At 37.6% G+C, this 20,347-nt stretch overlaps 2 pseudogenes; one reads left to right on the top strand and one right to left on the bottom strand.

Annotated features, from left to right (window-relative positions):
* LOC125472125 lies at positions 1 to 1,137 on the bottom strand (annotated as a pseudogene).
* Positions 1,138 to 3,002: 1,865 nt separating this feature from the next.
* On the top strand, positions 3,003 to 19,304 carry LOC103940364 (annotated as a pseudogene).
* The last annotated feature ends 1,043 nt before the right edge of the window (positions 19,305 to 20,347 follow it).

Here is a 20,347-nt window from a genome sequence, read left to right as displayed (position 1 = left end):
TTTTGTGGTCTCTGTCACCTATTTCATTTGTTGACACATGATAATTCATTTAAGCATCACCTACTAATGTAAACCCTTCAATTTATCTTTTCAATAAAAAAAAAAAACTAAACATAAATTAAGTTAAAAAGACGTACATGTGCCACTCAAGTAAATCAAGCATGAAGAGGCCACAAAGAATTTTAGGCATAGAAGATTTGAACTCTTGTGTACACAAGTTATTACTAGTCTATGACATATGTGCCCCTTTACAAACTCTACTAGCTAATTAATTAGTTCCATAATGGAGCTTCCAAAGCATCCCAATTTATGAACTCATCACCTCCCAACCCCATCATATCTCCCATGTCATTCATCTCTATGAAATCCTTTTCTCCACAAACTGCGCCCCAATTACTCAACACACAACAGTGGTACCACTACTACCACCTCCACTGCCACTCTCCCACAAATCATCTCCAACACTCCAACCTCCAACCATCAATGAAGCCAAGGAAGCTTCACACCATCACCACTACTGATTCTACTGCCACTACTCGAACCCCTCAGAGTTCCCAGACTCAGTGGTAGACTTACTGATTGAAGAGGTCGAATTAGCAGATGACAACGATGAGGACGGGGGGTGGTGGTCGTCCGGCAAATTGAGCTTGGTGGAGGAGCCGTAGAGCTTTCTAGCTGCTTCATCATAAGCAAGTGCTGCCCCCGTCGAAGTGTTGAAAGTCCCTAGCCAAAGCCTAGCTGCTCGATTCGGATCTCGAATCTCCGCCACCCATTTCCCCCACGTCCGCTGCCTCACTCCGCTTAAAGCTACACAAAGCATTCTCCGGCCCTCCCTTCCCTTTCATGCAACCTTTTCTCGACGGCCCCATGCTATCTCCTCCTCCTCCTCCTCCTCTCTTATTTCCCTCCTATCTTCCTTCTCCATGTCCACGACTTGATTAAAACCCTAATTAGGGCCAAATCTGATCCTTTTATTAGCAAGCAAAATTTTTTGTGTAATTTTTTTAGGAAGGCAAGGCATTGAGGATATAGACATGTGTAAAACAATTGCTTGGCTGTTGCTGTAGAACACAATCCTCGATGAACATGTGTTCTACGGTCAACCTACACCTGTATAATTGTTTCAACTCCTTAAGCTTGAAGTTATGTGCTGTCTATGTTCCTTTTTTTATTTTTTTTTATTTTCCCGTGCTTAATTTTTAGTGTGTTTTTGAATTGGATTATTTGAGTCTCCCTTTTTTGAATTGGATTATTTGTGTGTACAGAAATACTTACGTACTGTATGCTGCATGCGAGCGGACAAGTAGCTAGTTTTTCATTTAGAATTGGCCACGTGTTTAGGGTTTACGGAGGCTTGCTGTCACAGGTACACAGGCAGAACGAGTTACAAATACTTGTCACATGTTTAGGGTTTATAGAGATTTGTCACAAAATATATGCAATTTTTTTTTGGATGACACGAAAGGTCGAAAGCTGAATAGACGAGATTAATAGGAGATATATCTAATTGGTGCAGAAATTAAAATTTTAATGGCTATAACTGTTAGATGTATGTCAACATTTCATTTAATTATTTAATTATAAACACGATGACATTAATGAATTAGATAGTTAATTGTTTAAGAAGATAATCAATTGAAATTGAATACGCACAAAGATGTAAAAGACATGATTGCTTTCCATTACTGTTTTTTTTTTTTTTTTTTTTTTGAAGAAGGTACGATATTCCATTAATGAGAAAGGAACTGTACACACAACGAGGATAAGGTGCTTACAATGGACCTCGATAAAAATCTTGTCGGGGCTTTCAATCCGATTCAAAGGAAAAAGAGCGTCTTGCACCTCTAAAATTAAGAAGGAATACTATCCTCTAAAAGCAAATCTAAAATTACATCTGAATGTTCTTCAAAGAAACTTGAGCATCCAACGATAAGCCCAATCTTACGAGCCGATGTACAACCTTATTTGTCTCACCCGGACCAAACGTAGCCTTCAACCTCAGAAAGGATTTTAACATGTGACTTGCATCCTGCAAAATATTCCCAAACTGACCATTTCCTAGAGCCGCCGTGTCCTTCTGCAATGCATTGATGACCACCAGTGCATCCCCCGCCCTGCATTTCCACCTGCATGACGCCCAGGTTCTGTGCAAAAAGAACAGCTGCCTGCTTTCCACTACTGTTAAAGTTATAGACGTCAAACGATTTGAGCTTTCAGCTTTGGACTCACAGCAAACACTAGACGTTACCTGATAACCTTTGAATGTGAAGTCAGTCTGCATCATGATGAGATGAGAAACAACTTCTGCATCTACTGATTAATAAAACACTACTTTAAACTACATATATCACATTTTAGGAGACCATATTATATCATTTTTCTAATAGAAGCAAAGCTTTACCTCTACTAATTAATAAAATACTCATTGTCAACCAAAATTCTATAAAATTACTAGTTTAACCCTCTAATTAAAACAAAATATGAATAAAAAATATGAGGCAGAAATGTAAAAATATGGGATAGAAATGTAATTTAATAAGAAACAATATTGTTTCTGAAAAACTTCAACTTAAGTGTTTATGATACTTTGATTGCCTCCAAACTTTAATTTTAGTTACAATATTGTCATCAAATGTAAACTTATTTATGATTCTGTCACCGTCTTCAAATTGCCACCTTCAGTTGGCAGATTCCCTGGTGCCTTTCTAGCAAGGGTTTGAAACCAGCTGAGAGCACCTTGTAGCCAGAGGCAAACCGAACCTCAAGCGAAGATTAGTCCCACCCTTCGGATGTGGGGACACCTCGTGATCTTGACAAAAAAAAAAAAAAAAACCCAAATATCGTAAAATTTTCATGTATCGGGCCTTAGGGAATAGGGGCCTTTTAGCCTCCAAAAGTTTCACTGTGTTTTTCTGAAATGGGCTCCACAGCCTCATTCGATCCAAGCCCAAACTACCCAAAGTGGCCCATTAACCATTCTGACGTCACTCCCTCCAACTCTGACGACATTCACAGCAGCGAACTGAACTCGCAGAGAACAAACCTTCTGCATTCCCAACCGGATCCTCCATTCGGATCTCCCTGCCCGTTTTCCTATGGCGACTCCGACCGAGTCACTCCTCTCCATCGCCGGGTCGGTCTCCACCAACTCCACCAAGAAACGGGTTCGGATCTTCCGTGATGAAATTCCCGCCGTTCTCAGCGGCTTCGGTTAGTGATAATCTTGGTTCTCGATTTCAATTTCACTGTAATTCCAGTCATTTCTGAAAAATTTAAACTTGTTCCAGCCGTCCTAGCATGCATACGTGAAATTCATGAAATTTGTGTGTGTGTAAAATCTGTGTGTATTGAAGGAAAATAGAACACCAAAATAACGTATTGCTAATTGAATTTAGTATGTAGAAATTCGAATTAAACTCGATTTTGATGAACTGTTGAAGCTAATGTACTATTGTTAATTATTGGTGTAAAGAGTAAATTTGTTAGGCAATGGCTTTGCTTGCACGGTTTTGTTTTGTTAAAATTGTTGCTTGATGAAATTTACCGTATTTTTACACAAATGTGTGTTTGCTTTACAGAATTAGCTAAAGAAACAGATGTGGAAAACTAACGAAGCTGATGAATATCTTCGAGCAATGAGACATTATTATGTATTAGGTGGTTAATTCATTTTGAATAACGAAGCTGAAGAAGATTTAAGTATTAACATTAGTTTACAGGAATGCTAAATGGAAAGTTTTATTCTTTATGTCAATTGTGATTATGAAAAGTTAAATTTATTTGCTTTTCGTCCCATCTTTTCTTATACTGATCTCCTGTGTGACTAGTTATGCACATAACGTTTTCCAGTACTGGGCAGCGGACACCTAGATAATTTGGTAGTGGGCACCTAGATAATTTGGTACTGGGATTAGAGTGAGCTTACTTTAATGCATAATCCTTTGGGGTTTTTCTATGAGCTGATTATCCAAGCACATTCTATTTCTAAAGTTACTTGCCATTTTGAATTCTACAGAAATAGGTACCGAGGCAGTATTGCCATTGATAGATATAATATTTAAAACATTGTACATTTACGATGATCGTGGGTCCAAGAAAGCTGTTGATGACATCATTACAAAAGGTTTACAAGAGGTTTCCTTCATGAAAAGTTTTGCGGCAACCCTTGTTCAGGTCTTCTATTGAGTAAGAGTAAGTTTGCCAGTGTCTCGAAGAATGCTATGTGTAGAGTTGCCACAGTGCAGGCATTGTTACTTAATCTTGTTATGCAAAGGTCTTTCCATGAGCGAAGGGCTTACAAGAAGACATTTTGTCACTTATTTTCTCAGGTTTAGCCCGTTGAACCTTCTGTTTAAGAATAAGTATCCTTCCATAACTTCACATTTTTTTTTGCTCATAACATTTCATATTTTTTGTTTCATCAGTCACCAGACATCTACAAAATGTATATAGAGGAACTCAAAGATGCCCGTATCCCATACAAAGATAGTTCTGAATTAATATGGTTGTTATTAGAGTACTCAAGTACCTCAAGCAAATCATCTTCTTTGTATGAACAATGCAAGGTGAGAGATTTGGTATTTCATGATCATGTATTGAAGGGGCTAGCCCCATTTGTATTTATCTTTAAGTTCATATTCATGTGGCATTATGTGCCAAAGCTTTTAACCCATCCATTGCTTTTCACAGCCAACATTTTTGGAGATATATCTCAAGGCAATCTTAAATGCAAGAGAAAAGCCAGCAAGGGGCCTAAGTGAAGCTTTTCATCCACTTTTTAAACATATGTTGCACGAAGATTTTCAAAATATTGTGCTTCCATCTGCTGTTAAAATGCTGAAACGCAACCCAGAGATTGTATTGGAGTCGGTTGGGATTCTGTTGAAATCAGTCAACCTTGATTTAAGCAAGTATGCCGTTGAAATTCTTTCAGTGGTATTGCCTCAGGCTCAGCATGTGGACAAAGGCAGAAGGGTTGTGGCACTGGCAGTTATATGATGCTTGAGCCAAAAGTCTAGTAATCCAGATGCCTTAGAAGCAATGTTCAATGCTGTCAAATCTGTAATTGGAGGTTGGTTCCTGATTATTTTATTACTTTGGAAGTTTTGAAATGGATGGAACAGAAAGGAAAGTAGTAATGAAGAGGGAATATACTGAGAAAGAAATTATTAACTGAAGGGAACACAATCTTGTTGTTAATGAATTTATCAGTGTATCCTTTTAGTTTCTTCTTTTTCTTCTGTAGGTGAATGGGTAAGGAAGGGACTTTTTTAAAATTTGGTGGAAGTTTCTTTCACTTCTCGTTTTCCTATCTCACTAATTAGGAACAAAGAGTGGGGTTAGGAGGTAAGTCCATATCTGCCTCAGTCAGATTAATATTCAAATTAGGGAAAAGACAAGTCCCCACTATATTTCCTTTACATTTCCTTATTTGAGCACACTGTTAAGCGGCTTCAAATATTCTTCATTATGGTTAAGTTGGTTTTTAAAGTCTGCTTGTGTTCTTTAATTAACATTTCCATTTAAGCAGGCTCAGAGGGAAGACTTACACTTCCATATCAGAGGATTGGCATGATCAACACACTGCAAGAAATGTGTAATGCTCCAGATGGGAAACACCTTAACAGCCTGTCACAAACCTTATGTAGTTTCCTTCTAACTTGTTACAAGGATGATGGTACGAAGTGAACTTGTAGTCTTATATTATTTTGTCTTTAAAACTATTTTATCAACAATTTTCTCCTACTTTTCTTCTTGGTATTAAAATTTGTTTACTTTATCCTTTTTGGATTTAGATCGTCACTTAGCTTTCTAATTGCGTGTCCTATTCATTTTTGTTTATGTTTAATCTTTGTGGCCGAAGTTTTGGGTGTTTATTGCTGACCAATGTTCTTATTTCCAGGAAATGAAGAGGTGAAACTTGCAAAGATAGGGTTGTATTTATTGTATTTGCATGATATGTTGGGCAACTATGCATATTTTGGGTCTTGGTAAAATGTCAGTAACTTAGTTGTTGACCTTGCCTGATAACTGTGCTCCATTTTTTTTCCTTTCTTTTTGTTAGAATTTTTTTGGTTTCTTATTGTCCATCGGCCTTTAAGTTAGTAATTTCACCAACTTTCACTAACATTTACTGTGTTACACTTTGTAATTTACTTAAACTATGTCAATTTACTTTGTTTTGTAGTTTATTTCAAATTTGTTTCCACTTGTAATGTTTCAGATTTTTCATACCCCTGAAGGCATGCTTTCCAGTGAGCAAGGTGTCTACATTGCAGAGTCTGTCGCTGCTAAGAACATGAAACAAGCAAAGGGCCGTTTTCAGATGTATGAAGACCTAGATGACATGGTACCAAACAGTTTCTTTTATTTATTCATGTCTTCTTTTTTTTGAAAGTAATTCTTAATTTTTATGGTGTCGCATTTGTATTTATTCACAAGACCATGGTGGTTCCAATCATTCTGCAAAAGTTGAGCAAACCAATAATTCTGTGGGTAAAAGGGAAACTGGAAAGTCTGCAAAGAAACCTGGTGAATTGTTGTTGCCTCTCTTTTTTAAGTGGAATTTTTGTTTTAATGTTTTTATTTTATTTATTTATTCAGTAGCATTACAATATTTCAATTTGCCAGATAAAGGAAAGACTGCAAAGTAGGAAGCGCGTGAGGTTCAACTTAGGGAGGAGGCATCCATACGTGAGAAGGTCTGAGAAATACAGAAAAATCTGTCTTCCATACTTGCAGCTCTTGGGGAAATGGCAATTGCTAATCCTATTTTCGCGCACAGTCATCTTCCTTCCTTATGCTTCCAAGAGCCAGAATATGTGAAATCTTTGTTAGTCTTTAAGTAGTTCATTGAAATATCCTTTTGTTTCTACTTTTCATAGAATATAATTTGGCTTGCTGATTTGCTCCTATCTCAGTGGTGTATGATCTCCGGCCTTCCTTAATATTATTGTCAATAGGAAACATTTTATTATGTCAGGAATTTGATGATTTATATCTGCTTCCGTCTCTTATTTTATTGCCCATATATCCCTTTATTTTCCATTTGTTATGAACTTTGTTAACATATTTCAGACCTGAATTTTCTGTATAATATATTGTGTTAATAGGTTTGACCTGTTATCTAATATCAGGTTAACTATGTTGATCCATTGCTAAGGTCCCCGATAGTGAGTGACGTGGCATATAAAACTGTGGCGAAACTCTCTAGATGCACTTCTCCACCTCTTTGTAATTGGGCCCTTGACATTGCTACAGCTTTGCGCTTAGTTGGGACTGAAGAAGTTCGTCTTGTGTTGGATATGTTTCCATCGGTTGGTGAAGGGGAAGTCAATGAAACACCATCTTTGAGTCTTTTTGAGCGAATAATTAATGGCCTTTCTGTATCTTGTAAATCGGGACCTCTTCCTGTAGATTCTTTTACAGTTGTGTTCCCTGTAAGTTTTCCTGCTTTCCCATTTAACCGATTCAACTATACTGTGCTTCTTCTCTCTGGCTAATCCCTTTTGATGTTCATGTTGTCAGATAATGGAGCAAATTCTGTTATGCTCTAAGAAGACGGGACTTCACAATGATGTGCTTCAGATTCTATATCTGCACATGGACCCCCTATTACCCCTTCCAAGGCTTCAAATGATTTCAGTTACTGAATTTTCCTTCAGCAAAATTCTCCGTTTCCAATAATTTCATAGTATCCTTATTTGTTGTTCTTCTCTAATTCACTTCTTTTTACAGGTTCTTTATCATGTACTCGGTGTTGTTCCAGCTTATGAAGCCTCTGTTGGACCTGCGTTGAACGAGTTGTGTTTGGGCCTGCAACCAGATGAAGTGGCAGCAGTATGTTATTTCTATTTGTACTTTAATTTTTTTTCTTTGATGTGCGTTGATGATACTCATCCTTCATGATGTCTATCTTCAGGCTCTGTACGGGGTTTATGCAAATGATGTTCATGTTAGAATGGCCTGCCTTAGTGCTGTCAAATGTATTCCTGCTGTTGCCAGTCGGTCTCTTCCTCAGAATGTTGAAGTCGCTACAGGCATTTGGGTTGCTTTACATGACCCAGAAAAGGTTTGGTGTACCAATTATTTTTCAAAAGTTAAGAGTGTATATGTTGACTAATGGATAAGGGTCCCATCTTATGGCTGAAGCTTAAGATGGAGATTTATCTGTATTTTAGTTTACAGTTATAAACTTTTCTCCTTCACTAATGTAAAATATTCTATTGCTATGCAAACATGTTTCTAGTCTCATTTGTTTTCTTTATGCTTTTGCTTTAGTCCGTTGCAGAAGCAGCAGAGGATTTATGGGATCGATATGGGCATGACTTTGGGACTGACTATTCAGGCCTTTTCAAAGCACTTACCCATATCAATTATAATGTCCATTTTGCTGCTGCGGAGGCATTAGCAGCTGCTTTGGATGAATGTCCTGATTCTATACAGGTTTGTCTGACTTTGAAGTATCAAACCTGCATTGACCTTCTTATACCTGTCTCTCAAGTAGTAATGTTATAATAATTACTGTAATGCAGGAGTCTCTTTCTACTTTATTTTCTCTGTATATCCGTGATGCTGGTTTGACTGAGGAGAATGTTGATGCTGGTTGGCTGGGTCGACAAGGTGTAGCCTTAGCATTAAATTCTTCTGCTGATGTACTCAGAACAAAAGACCTTCCTGTTGTTATGACATTTCTTATTTCAAGAGCACTAGTAAGATTTACATCACCGTTGTTTCGAAAGCATGAACAATGCATTCAATTGAAAAGAGATATTGTATAGTCCTTGTCAGAAAGGAGACATAGTTAACTTTAACCAGTTTGTCGTTGCTTCTCAATATGCAGGGTGATCCTAATGCCGATGTTAGGGGAAGAATGATCAATGCTGGTATTATGATTATTGATAAGCATGGCAGGGATAATGTTTCCTTGCTATTTCCCATCTTTGAGAACTACTTGAACAAAAAGGTTTTTCTCACTTCCTAACTAGTGATGGTTGCAAAATTATTATAGTTTTTATTTCAGGTCATGTCTGTTTTTGTGTTAAATGGCTGACACTGTTGTTTCCATGCCCAGCTACTACATGAACCTCATAATTTATCTTAGACAATAACTTAACTTTAGGCATCAGATGAAGAGAAATATGATTTGGTACGCGAGGGAGTTGTTATTTTCACTGGAGCATTGGCAAAACATTTGGCAAAGGTACTGTCTTTACTCTTTCCTTTTTTTGATTTCATCCCTTCCCTTCCTTTTTCTTTTGTGAGATAACCAGTGACCACAGCTTTCCGGAATTCACAGTTTAGCGTTTGTCTGTACTCTGGAACAGGATGATCCAAAAGTTCATGTTGTTGTTGAGAAGTTGTTGGATGTGCTAAACACTCCATTCAGCGGGCTGTATCTGCATGCCTGTCTCCACTAATGCAGTCGAAGCAAGGATGACACGACTCAAGTGTAGCTACAATAGTTTTCCTCTTTGATCAAGTTTTGTTTTTTCCATTGTCTTATGACTTTGTTTATGTTGATAGATACAGTATTGACGTTAAGAGGAAAGCTAATCCTATTCTTTTCTCTGTACAAGGATGATGGACCAGCTCTTGTCTCGAGGCTTTTGGATAAACTGATGAAGAGTGACAAATATGGGGAACGCTGTGGAGCTGCTTTTTGGGCTTGCTGGAGTGGTCAAGGGATTCGGTATTTCTTGCTTGAAGAAATATGGGATTGTAGCTCGACTACAAGGACTCGTAGACAGGTTGGATTTCTAACCCTGGTTTAAGAAGTTGACTGGCATTTCTATATATGTTGTAGACAATTATATTTTGTGAGTTTTGTATAGTGATGTTTCCAAACATATATTGATTAGTCATTGAATGATTGATAGATATCATCACTGTGTTGTTGGACTACTCTTAAGCTAGTATATTCTGTGGGGACAAATAATTGTTGATTCTGAGGTTGTGGAGTTTTCTTTCCTCTTATCATTAGTTATGAATCTTTTGAAACTTCTGTTGCAACTTCTAGAATAGAAGGGTCTTGGTGTTGTGAGTCAATTATTGTTGCAAGATTGCTAGATTACTCAAAACTTTTGTTTCTTATGCATTTTATTTTTTCTATTTTTTTTATTTTTTGGGGATGCAGCTTTTCATTTTTGTATCTCCTTTCCATTACAGGAATTCAGCCAAATGTCGTGAAGGAGCTTTTCTCGGATTTGAGTGTCTCTGTGAATCACTCGGAAGACTATTTGAACGGTAAGTGATAGGTTATGATCAAAGAAGTTTTCTTTATGGACTTTAATATTCACCTGAACTCTCTCTATCTGTCCTCCTATCATCTTTCTGATGCAGGTTTGTAATTAAAATGTTGCCACTACTGTTGGTTTCATTCTCGGCTCAAGTTGTTGCCGTTCGTGAAGGTGCTGAGTGTTCAGCTCGTGCAATGATGTCTCAACTCAGTGCTCAAGGAGTTAAACTGGTTCTTCCATCTCTTTTGAAGGTAATTATCTTATACCTTACCTATTTATTTATAAACTTATTGGGAAATTTTCTTAATCTTCAAATTTGTCATTTTATATAAATACATTATTTTGATAGGGTCTTGAAGATAAATCTTGGCGTACAAAACAAAGTAGTGTCCAACTGCTTGGGGCTATGGCCTATTGCACTCCTCAACAGCTATCTCAGTGTCTCCCCGAAGATTGTTCCAAAATTGACTGAGGTTTGTCTTTATATGGACATTAGTTTATGTAGCACTTTTAGAATATGTATATTGTTGTCTTATGCTTTGTTCTTAACCTTGTTATTGCACCTGCAGGTTTTAACAGATACACATCCTAAAGTCCAGTCAGCAGGACAAACGGCACTTCAACAGGTTTTTAAATTTTGCAATGAGATACCTATTTATACTTTATAATCATTGTTAATGCATTTTGTTTTTGTTCTATTCTTAGGTTGGGAGTGTAATAAAGAATCCTGAAATAGCTTCCCTTGTTCCTACTCTTCTACTGGGTCTTTCAGATCCCAATGACCATACAAAGTACTCTCTTGATATTCTCTTACAGGTAAGGATTTGAATGGTGAACTCTGCCACTTTATTTTAACTTTGTTTCCTTCATTTATTTATTTGAACGTTTTGAATTCTTTGCAGACCACTTTTATTAATACAATTGACTGGCACTGTTGGTGCCAATAGTACATAGAGGGCTACGGGAAAGGAGTGCTGAGACTACAAAGAAAGCAGCACAAATAGTTGGCAACATGTGCTCATTAGTTACTGAACCTAAGGATATGATTCCATATATTGGCTTACTTCTTCCTGAAGTGAAAAAGGTACCATTTTTCAAGAGTGGTATATTTGACTCTTCTATATAACTGTTTTCTAAGTACTTGTATGCCCCAAAACTAGGTTCTTGTGGATCCAATTCCAGAAGTTCGGTCAGTTGCAGCAAGGGCCCTTCGATCCCTTATAAGGGAAATGGGCGAAGATCATTTCCCAGATCTCGTTCCCTGGTTATTTCATACACTTAAATCTGATAATAGTAATGTTGAGCGCTCTGGAGCAGCTCAAGGGTTGAGCGAGGTCAGCTTTACTCTTTAAACTAAGAAATTCTTTCTTTATTTTTTGTCTGAGCATGGTTAAACTTCTGTTACATATCATATTAATTGTTACTTTGAAAAGGGAAATATAATTGCATGCTCGAAAAGCTGGGAACATGGTCATATTTATATCGGGTATTACATTTATTAGAAATATGCTATAATTTGATCGTAGCTTTTTGTATATTGAAGGTAAGAGTGAGTTCTTTTGCATTACTTGGTAACTTAAATGTTCATTGGTTTCCTTTCGCTCAAATCCCACTAAGTTTTAGATCATGCATTCATTGTAATGTTAATGATTACAAGCCAATTATTTATGCTGTGAATTATAATGTCATAACTTTCTTAGGCCATTTATTTCATCCAATGTATGCTCTCTTTTTTATCCAATAATTAAATGACTCCCGCCCATTTTACTTTCAATGTATTTAGTGGAAATATCCTTATTGAAACTTAATAAAAAAAATAGGTCAAGGAAAGAGTATATATATACTTGTAAGCTGGAAAACATGTTATCCATAGTGTCAATATGGCGGGCATTTGACAATGATGATTCTTTATGCAGACGTGTATTTATTTTTTCCGTATATACCTGCTATAATTATTTCCTTGCTTTGCTGAGAGACATTTGATCCAATCCAGGTATTAGCTGCACTTGGAACTGAGTACTTTGAGCTTGCACTTCCTGATATTATCCGAAACTGTTCTCATCAAAAAGCGTCTGTCCATGATGGATATTTAACATTATTTAAGGTGAAGACAGCATGTTTTAAACATTTTAACCACTACTGCAAGTATTTGTTTTACCAGCTCTGTTTAATGGTCATGTATTGTTTGGGAATTGATTGTAGTATTTACCAAGGTCATTGGGCGTCCAATTCCAGAACTATTTACAGCTGGTGCTGCCTGCTATTTTAGATGGTAAGTACAGTGTGTGGAGTTTTGGTATTCTGTAAAATATGGTATCATATATCACAATAAGACTCTGGTGCTCTATTTAAACTTAATGGGAGCTTATACTCTTACAGGTCTCGCCAATGAAAATGAGTTTGTACGTGAGGCAGCACTAGGTGTCGGGCATCCTGGTTGAGCATTACGCAACAACGTAAGCACTTCCCTGGTTGATCATTGTGATAGCTCTCTAATGAATTGTTTGTCGGAGAGTCTTGGATATTTGTTCTAGTCTAGAAAAGTATTGAATAACAAGGTAATTGTGGTCCATTGGAGGCCCATTGAACCTATATGCTACAAGACAGGAGATTGATCTCTCTAGTCCAGTGAACCTCTAATCCTGGTGAGGGTGGGGGTTCAATCTTGTGGTTGTTGGACAGTGCCATGGGTTTTATCAGTTAAAGCTACTTTGCTCTTTAATGACCTTGATGGCAACCAAAAGTGAACTTTTCTTAGGAAATATTACCAATTTGTGCTAAATTTAATTATCATTCCCAAGTCTGGATGTTGTGCAACATTGAATATCTTACCCTTTTGGGAATAATTGGATTATAAATGGTCGTTCATTTGCATTCTGGGCTGAGTGCTCATACTTGAGTGGGATGTTCCATAATTTGGGATGCTTCCCCGGCATTGGCAATCTTTGCCACTGTTGACTTGAACCAGCGTCCAGATATGGAGGGTTGGCTTAGCGGCAAACCCTGTTTGGAAAATTTCAACAAAGATGTGAATTAGGAAGGGTTGGTCGACGAAATATGAACCGAAGGTTGAATCTTGATATACCTCAGAACAAAAAGTGGGTATCAAAAAAAGCTGAGCTCAAAATGGTGTTTGGTAAACACTTAAAAACAACTTATTTTCACAGTTTCTGGTGAAAAAAAGCTGAAAACGTGAAGCAGCAAAAATGAGCTTATTCTCACAGCACAGTAGAAGCAGTTTTTTTTCAAAGCACAGCAATACCAAACCAGCCCATAATGTTGTCATAATGGTTTCCATCTGATGGGTTTCATTTTGTTTTTCTGTTTTCTTTTACGTCCAGGTCTTTACCTTTGCTCCTTCCTGTTGTTGAAGATGGTATCTTTAACGATAGTTGGCAGATTCGGCAAAGCTCTGTGGAATTATTGGGTGATCTCTTATTTAAGGTAATTAAGTCTTCACCCTGTTTCCTTTTTTTTTTCTTTTCGTGCGTGAAGTCTCTAAGTCTTTGGTTGCTGAGATAATCTCTTCAAATCCAGGTTGCTGGAACTTCTGGGAAAGCTTTACTTGAGGGTGGCAGTGATGATGAAGGTGCTAGTACTGAAGCACAGGGTCAGGCTATCATTGAGGTTCTGGGAAGGGAAAAGCGTGATGAAGTTCTTGCTGCATTATATATGGTTCGAACAGATGTCAGCTTATCAGTTCGTCAGGTAGGGAGAGTACTTACTTAGCACGGGTTCAATCTTTTGTTTTATTTTCGGAGCATACGTAACTTTTTAGTCAAAATTACCATTTTTCAGGCTGCTCTGCATGTATGGAAAACTATTGTGGCAAATACTCCGAAGACTCTAAAGGAAATAATGCCAGTTTTAATGAATACTCTAATTGCCTCTCTTGCTTCATCGTCCTCTGAAAGACGGCAGGTTGCTGGACGATCACTGGGTGAGCTTGTCAGGAAACTTGGTGCAAGAGTACTTCCATGGATCATCCCAATTTTATCCCAAGGGCTAAAGGACTCTGACGTTGGCAAAAGACGAGTGAGAGTTCCTTCTTTATTTTGTTTGTTATGATGCTGCAACTGTGTTATTTACTGAGCATTCTCATTATCATTTAGTCTCACCCCTAAAAAGGGGTTTTGTCTTGGAATTGAACATGGATGTATTTTTGTGGTTGTCTAAGCAAGTATCATTTGGTTTAGTGCCCAACCAGTGCATCAGTTTGGTTAGTGTGCTAACACATTTCTAACTTTCTTGTGATATCAGGGAGTGTGCATTGGTCTGAGTGAAGTAATGGCCAGTGCTGGAAAAAATCAGTTGTTGAGTTTCATGGATGAGCTCATACCAACCATTCGAACTGCTCTTTCGGACAGGTTTTGTCTTCTCTTATGATATTTATGAATTTCCAAATCTGTCTAGAATTATTTTTCTTTCCTTCAAAATGCGGCCCTTACATTTTAATTGTTAACAGCATGCCCGAGGTTAGTGAGGCTGCTGGGTTAGCATTTAACACTCTCTACAAGGTTCGTTGTCTATTTTATTATATATTTTGATTTTAAGATGGTCATCTTTGAATAAAGTTAAAATATGAGTCACAATGTAGAGTGCTGGAATGCAAGCAATCGATGAAATTGTTCCCACTCTTTTACGTGCTTTGGAGGATGATCAAACTTCTGATACTGCTCTTGATGGCCTCAAACAAATCTTAAGGTGAAATATCCACTTACATTTTATGTCTCTCATTCGCGCTCTCTTACTCGAAGAACTTTTGTCGTGCTAAGTTGCTGTATTTTTTGTTTTAGTGTCCGGATTTCTGCTGTTTTGCCTCACATCTTACCCAAGCTGGTCCACCTGCCACTTATGTATGTATTTCTTTCTCAAATTACTTTTTTATATTCCTTCATTGATTTTTGAAATAATAATGTCCTTGTGGGTGCTTCTTGTTGACTGTAATTGCTGACATATCCAGTGCGTTTAATGCACATGCTGTTGGAGCTGTAGCTGAGGTGGCTGGACCTGGTCTTAACCCTCATCTTGGTACTGTTCTTCCTGCTTTACTTTCTGCAATGGGTGCTGATGAGAAGGTACGTTGTTGCAGTCTGCAATCTTCTGGCTTGTTTAAGAACATATTTCTTTTCCCTTTTTGGCAATTTGAAATCTAATCAGGTTGGAATATTTTTCCTTTTGAAATTCTAGGAAATTCAAAAGTTGGCAAAGGAGGCTGCTGAGACTGTGATTTTAGTCATAGATGAGGGAGGTGTTGAATCTCTTATATCTGAGCTTGTTCGAGCTGTCAGTGATAGTCAGGTATTAAGTTGTTTTACTAACAATGTAATTGAATGCTTTAATCCTGTTTATATCCCTCTCTCACTCTTTTGTATTCATGGTTTCAGGCTTCAATTAGAAGAAGTTCTTCATACCTTATCAGCTACTTCTTCAAAAACAGTAAATTATATTTGGTTGCTGAAGCTCCAAACGTGATATCTACCCTGATTGTTTTGCTCAGTGATTCTGATTCAGCTACTGTGGCGGTATGTGCTATTAGCATTTCAGCTTCTGTTATTGACTCCAATTACATAACATTGTATGTTACCCTCTATTCAACAGGTTTCTTGGAAAGCTTTCTCTAGGGTTGTAAGTTCAGTTCCCAAGGCGGTACTTCCTTCATATATTAAATTAGTACGAGATGCTGTATCTACTTCCAGGGATAAGGAGCATAGAAAGAAGGTAGGCAATATTCCAAGTATTGCAGATGCTTTTGTTTAAAATTAATTCCATATGTTGTGTAGTCTATATGTTTTCCCGTGAATGGCCTAGCCTATTAACCGGAACATGTTGTGTTTATGACCTTGCAGGGTGGACCAATTGTCATACCTGGGTTTTGTTTACCAAAAGCACTTCAACCATTGCTTATTTCACCAAGTATGTTTGCTATTCTTTTCCTTGGATGCTCAAGTCAAATGAAAGGCAGTAAATTATTGTCTTGTTCTATGTTTGTTCATACCAACCGTACATCATTATAGCTAGTTTGTAATGGTTTGGAAGTGCACTTCAATTCTATATTTTAATTGTGGAAGTAAAAGGGAGAATCCTTGAGAGGCTGCTTCATGGGCTTTGGTCCAGCTGTTGTTTCAGCAGTTACGGACTCCTAGTCTGTTGTGCTTGTTTTGTTTTCTTTTGTAGTAATAAAGTTCTGTTTTTATCGTACTGCAAAAGGAAAAGAACCTTTACATTCCTTTTTGGGCATGCCATTTTAGGGTATTACCTGTACCGCCTTTAGGGTTTAACAAGTGGATCTGCTGAACTAAGAGAGCAAGCAGCATTGGGTCTCGGTGAACTGAACAGGCACTGAAAGAGTTTGTCATCCCAATCACAGGGTATGTATGATTAAATAATGGTAGATAAACTTTGTTCCCTAAATTTGATGTCTCATTTTGACCTCATTGATGTCAATGTATAAAATTGTGTCTTGATGTCTTGATTAATGGAATGATTTTGTTTGCTTATTACTCAAGTTTTGTAGAGGCTGTAAAAATAATGAAACGCGTGTTTATATTTACAATCTATTTTTCTTTGTCTCTAGACATTGGGCTCCTCAGTAATCAAGCATTGTAATTTTAATTTGTATGAAAGAACATGAGTCTTTACCTGAGGAAATAATCTCTGGGAGGCAAACTGTTGAAAATATTCATGGTCTTTATTGTATTACTATTTACTAGCTTCATAAATTGTAGATTCAGTTAACATTGTTTGGCTTTAATGACCTAGGCCAGTATTGTAATGTAACTGAGCCTGATATATGCGGGATGCTAACTTTCCATAAATCTTACTGGCTACTATTGGATTGCAACTTCAGGCCTCTTATCCGGATAAATAAAAAGGTGACCGGTTCCCTTGGCAAGTGAAGAGTGCTATTTTATCTACCTTGACAATTATGATAATAAAGGGTGGAATGGCGCTGAAACCTTTTCTTCCTCAGCTTCAGACAACATTTGTAAAGTGTCTACAGGATAGCACAAGGTTGGCTTAGTACAATCATCTAGTAATGTTTTGCCAATGTGCTTTTTGGTTCACGGGTACTTGGTTTGGGTTGTCCTTTAAATGGTGCGTGTCTTAGTAGTGATGTCTCAGCTAATGTCCCCGATGTGAAAATAGCTATAATCATAATGATTTCATTTCAACTGCTTGTGTTTTAAATTTCAAATATTTCTACAGTGGGAACAAGTAGTTCAGCTTGTTTTCTCCATATATTCAGCATATTAGATACTTTTCAAGTGCAGAATCATTCGTTCAAGTGCTGCCCTTGCACTCGGAAAGCTTAGTGCTCTCAGTACCCGGGTTGACCCTTTAGTTGGAGACCTCCTTTCCAGTTTGCAGGTAATTGTTACTTAGAATCTTCTTTCATGTACTTAAATTTCAAATCTTGATTGAACAAATCTTTCTCATTTCACCGTCAGGCTCCTGATAGTGGAGTTCGGGAGGCAAGTTTGTCTGCTCTTGAAGGTGTCCTAAAGCATGCTGGAAAAAGTGTGAGCAGTGCTTTTAGAACTCGTCTCTACTTGCAACCTAAGGATCTGCTGCAAGCATTTTGGGGATCACATCCCAGGTATGCCATGGATAATTCTGGATTAGCAATTACGGATTCTAGATTGATTTTTCACTTAATCATGAAGTTCAAGATTCTGTATCCGCTTCCTTTTAAAATGATTTTCTTTATTGTTGACCTAACTTTCACTATTGATAATCAGTACCTAGAAGATGTTCAACTGACAGAGCTGCTTCAGGAACTCTATGATTTTCTACCATCTCGTAGCTTGTCTGCTAGGCATGGCGATGGACTCACAATATCATCCATGCTCAGGCACAACCCTTCCACTATTTGTTTGTCTCCAGAGTTTCCGTCTATCTTGGACCAGCTTAAGGGTGCCTTGATTGATGAGAAGGTACTTAATCTTGATATTTGCGTTTATTTTTTATTTTTTTAATCGATTTATGCTTTAAAAAGTAGTGATTCTTTTCTTCAAACAGCTCCCACTGCGTGAAACTTCAACCAAGGCATTTGGGAGACTTCTGATTCATAAGCTCCGAAGTGATCCTTCTAATACGTCACTTCATTTGGAAATTATATCATCCTTAGTGTCGGCTTTGCGCGATGATTCTAGTGAAGTTAGAAGAAAGGCATTATCTGCTATAAAACGAGGTTCTAAGGTATGTGCTTTGTGCTTTCAGAATTTCATGTTGAAATTATGAAACTGTGCATATCATTAAGGATTTTATGCACGGTAAATTGTATTACAGGAAAATGCTTTGGTTATTTTTGGCTCGTTTCAATATTATTGGACTGGCTCTTGCTGAATGCTTGAAAGATGGAAGTACTCCCATGAGACTCGCAGCAGAAAGATGTGCTCTGCGTGCTTTCCAATTGTCAAAGGGTACTTTTTTCTGCTTAACTTGCACTGTTTTACTGCAACTGTTACAGTGTTTCTGCAGAAAGGTTGCAGCTGTAACCGTTTCGGTTCCACATTTTTCCAGGTCCTGAAAATGTTCAAGCTGCACAAAAGTTCATCACAGGCTTGGATGCCAGAGGAATATCAAAGCTTCCCGAAAATAGGTATATACAATACTTCAAGATATAATAATATATGAGATATAAATGAAAATATAATTATACGATGATCGATTTTACTAGTCCGTGCTCTGGTTTTAGTCATTGGTTTGCACTGCTTACTACATCACGGAATTGCAGCGATGATAGTGAAGACGGTGAGGACACGGCAAGTGGCTGAAAAATTGGTTCTTTACCGAGGCGATATTTTGTTTTCCGCTGCTCCAAGAGTGGAGAGGTAGAGAAAATCCATACGTTTGGGATGCCTACAGAAGTTTTCATGCCACCTTTCAATCACAGAAATGCGGATACACAAAGATCAAATCATAGAGGCTTCTTTACCCATTTTTGTAACCTGGGTATTATTACAAGTACAATGTAATTGTTAATTGGATATACTCGAGGATCATGTATAGAACGAGGGCGACGCGCGTCGGCTTGGCCATTTTTGTAAGCTTCATTTTGTCTTTCATGTGTTTCATCTTCCTAGTATGCCACTCCCGATCTCTCATCAAAATATACACAAAACGCCCCTTCATAGAGTAAAGTTCTGCCGCAGAAGGATTTTACCGACGAAACTTTCCTCACTATGTCGTCGCTATAGGCCCTTAATTTGTCGCTGAAAGTAGTCCATGCTGTCGGATATGACAAATAAATTGCAAATCTGAAAATTTTGTAAACCAATTACGATATTTGCTCCCTAATCCAATAACAAGCACATTTTGCGTAAAGACATTATTTAGTTCAAGCATCTTTAGGGCTATGGTTGGGTGATGGACTTTTAAATTTTTCAAGGGATTCAACTCAAGTGAGGAAGAAACACATTGCAAAGCACTAGAAATAAGGGATTAGAAATGAACTGCATGACCATTACGAAGATATATACGAGAGATACCAAATAATTCATGATCATAGAGTGTACTTCCAATCGCTCCTATCAACATTTTGTTGTACATTCTTTACCAACTTGGTTGAATCTCTTAGAATTTGGATGTCCTTTCACCCAAATATAACTTTAAAAATTTCTAACTAAAAACTAAAAAGTAAGAAGGCATGCACATCGACTAGAATCAACTTTCTTTTAGGCCCCTTTGTATCTCTATCGATCACTTATTCGCTTTGGTTCGTTCCATTCCATACCAAGTGTCTTTTCATGGGTGACAAACATAAGGTCTTTTTCTTCCTTTCCACTTATGGGTTGGTAGATGTTTGGGAAAAAGAAAGCAAAGCAAGTTCTAACTAATATTATGATTGGTCTCTCTTTCTTAACCAAGGGGTTTTGCCACCTTTTAAGTTTCATGCTATATAATCTTTCCTTAGCCGTTAAAACTTCCCTCAGGACCCTCACCCCATGAGTGATTGCAAAGTTCAGATTGTTCCAACCACAACAGAGAGAGAGAGAGAGAGAGAGAGAGAGAGAGAGAGGGTTATCTTGGTAAATTAACAAACTTACATTGTTGGGTGATACTGTTTACAGCCAGAGTCTTCCATTCAAGCCTTCTTGGCTTAG

Source organism: the organism of the source record quoted next, unplaced genomic scaffold, assembly GCF_019419815.1.
Source record: "Pyrus x bretschneideri cultivar Hongxiangsu unplaced genomic scaffold, Pyrus_bretschneideri_v1 Contig11, whole genome shotgun sequence".
In the NCBI taxonomy this organism is placed as follows: Eukaryota; Viridiplantae; Streptophyta; class Magnoliopsida; order Rosales; family Rosaceae; genus Pyrus; species Pyrus x bretschneideri.
This window is presented reverse-complemented; position numbering and strand designations above follow the sequence as displayed.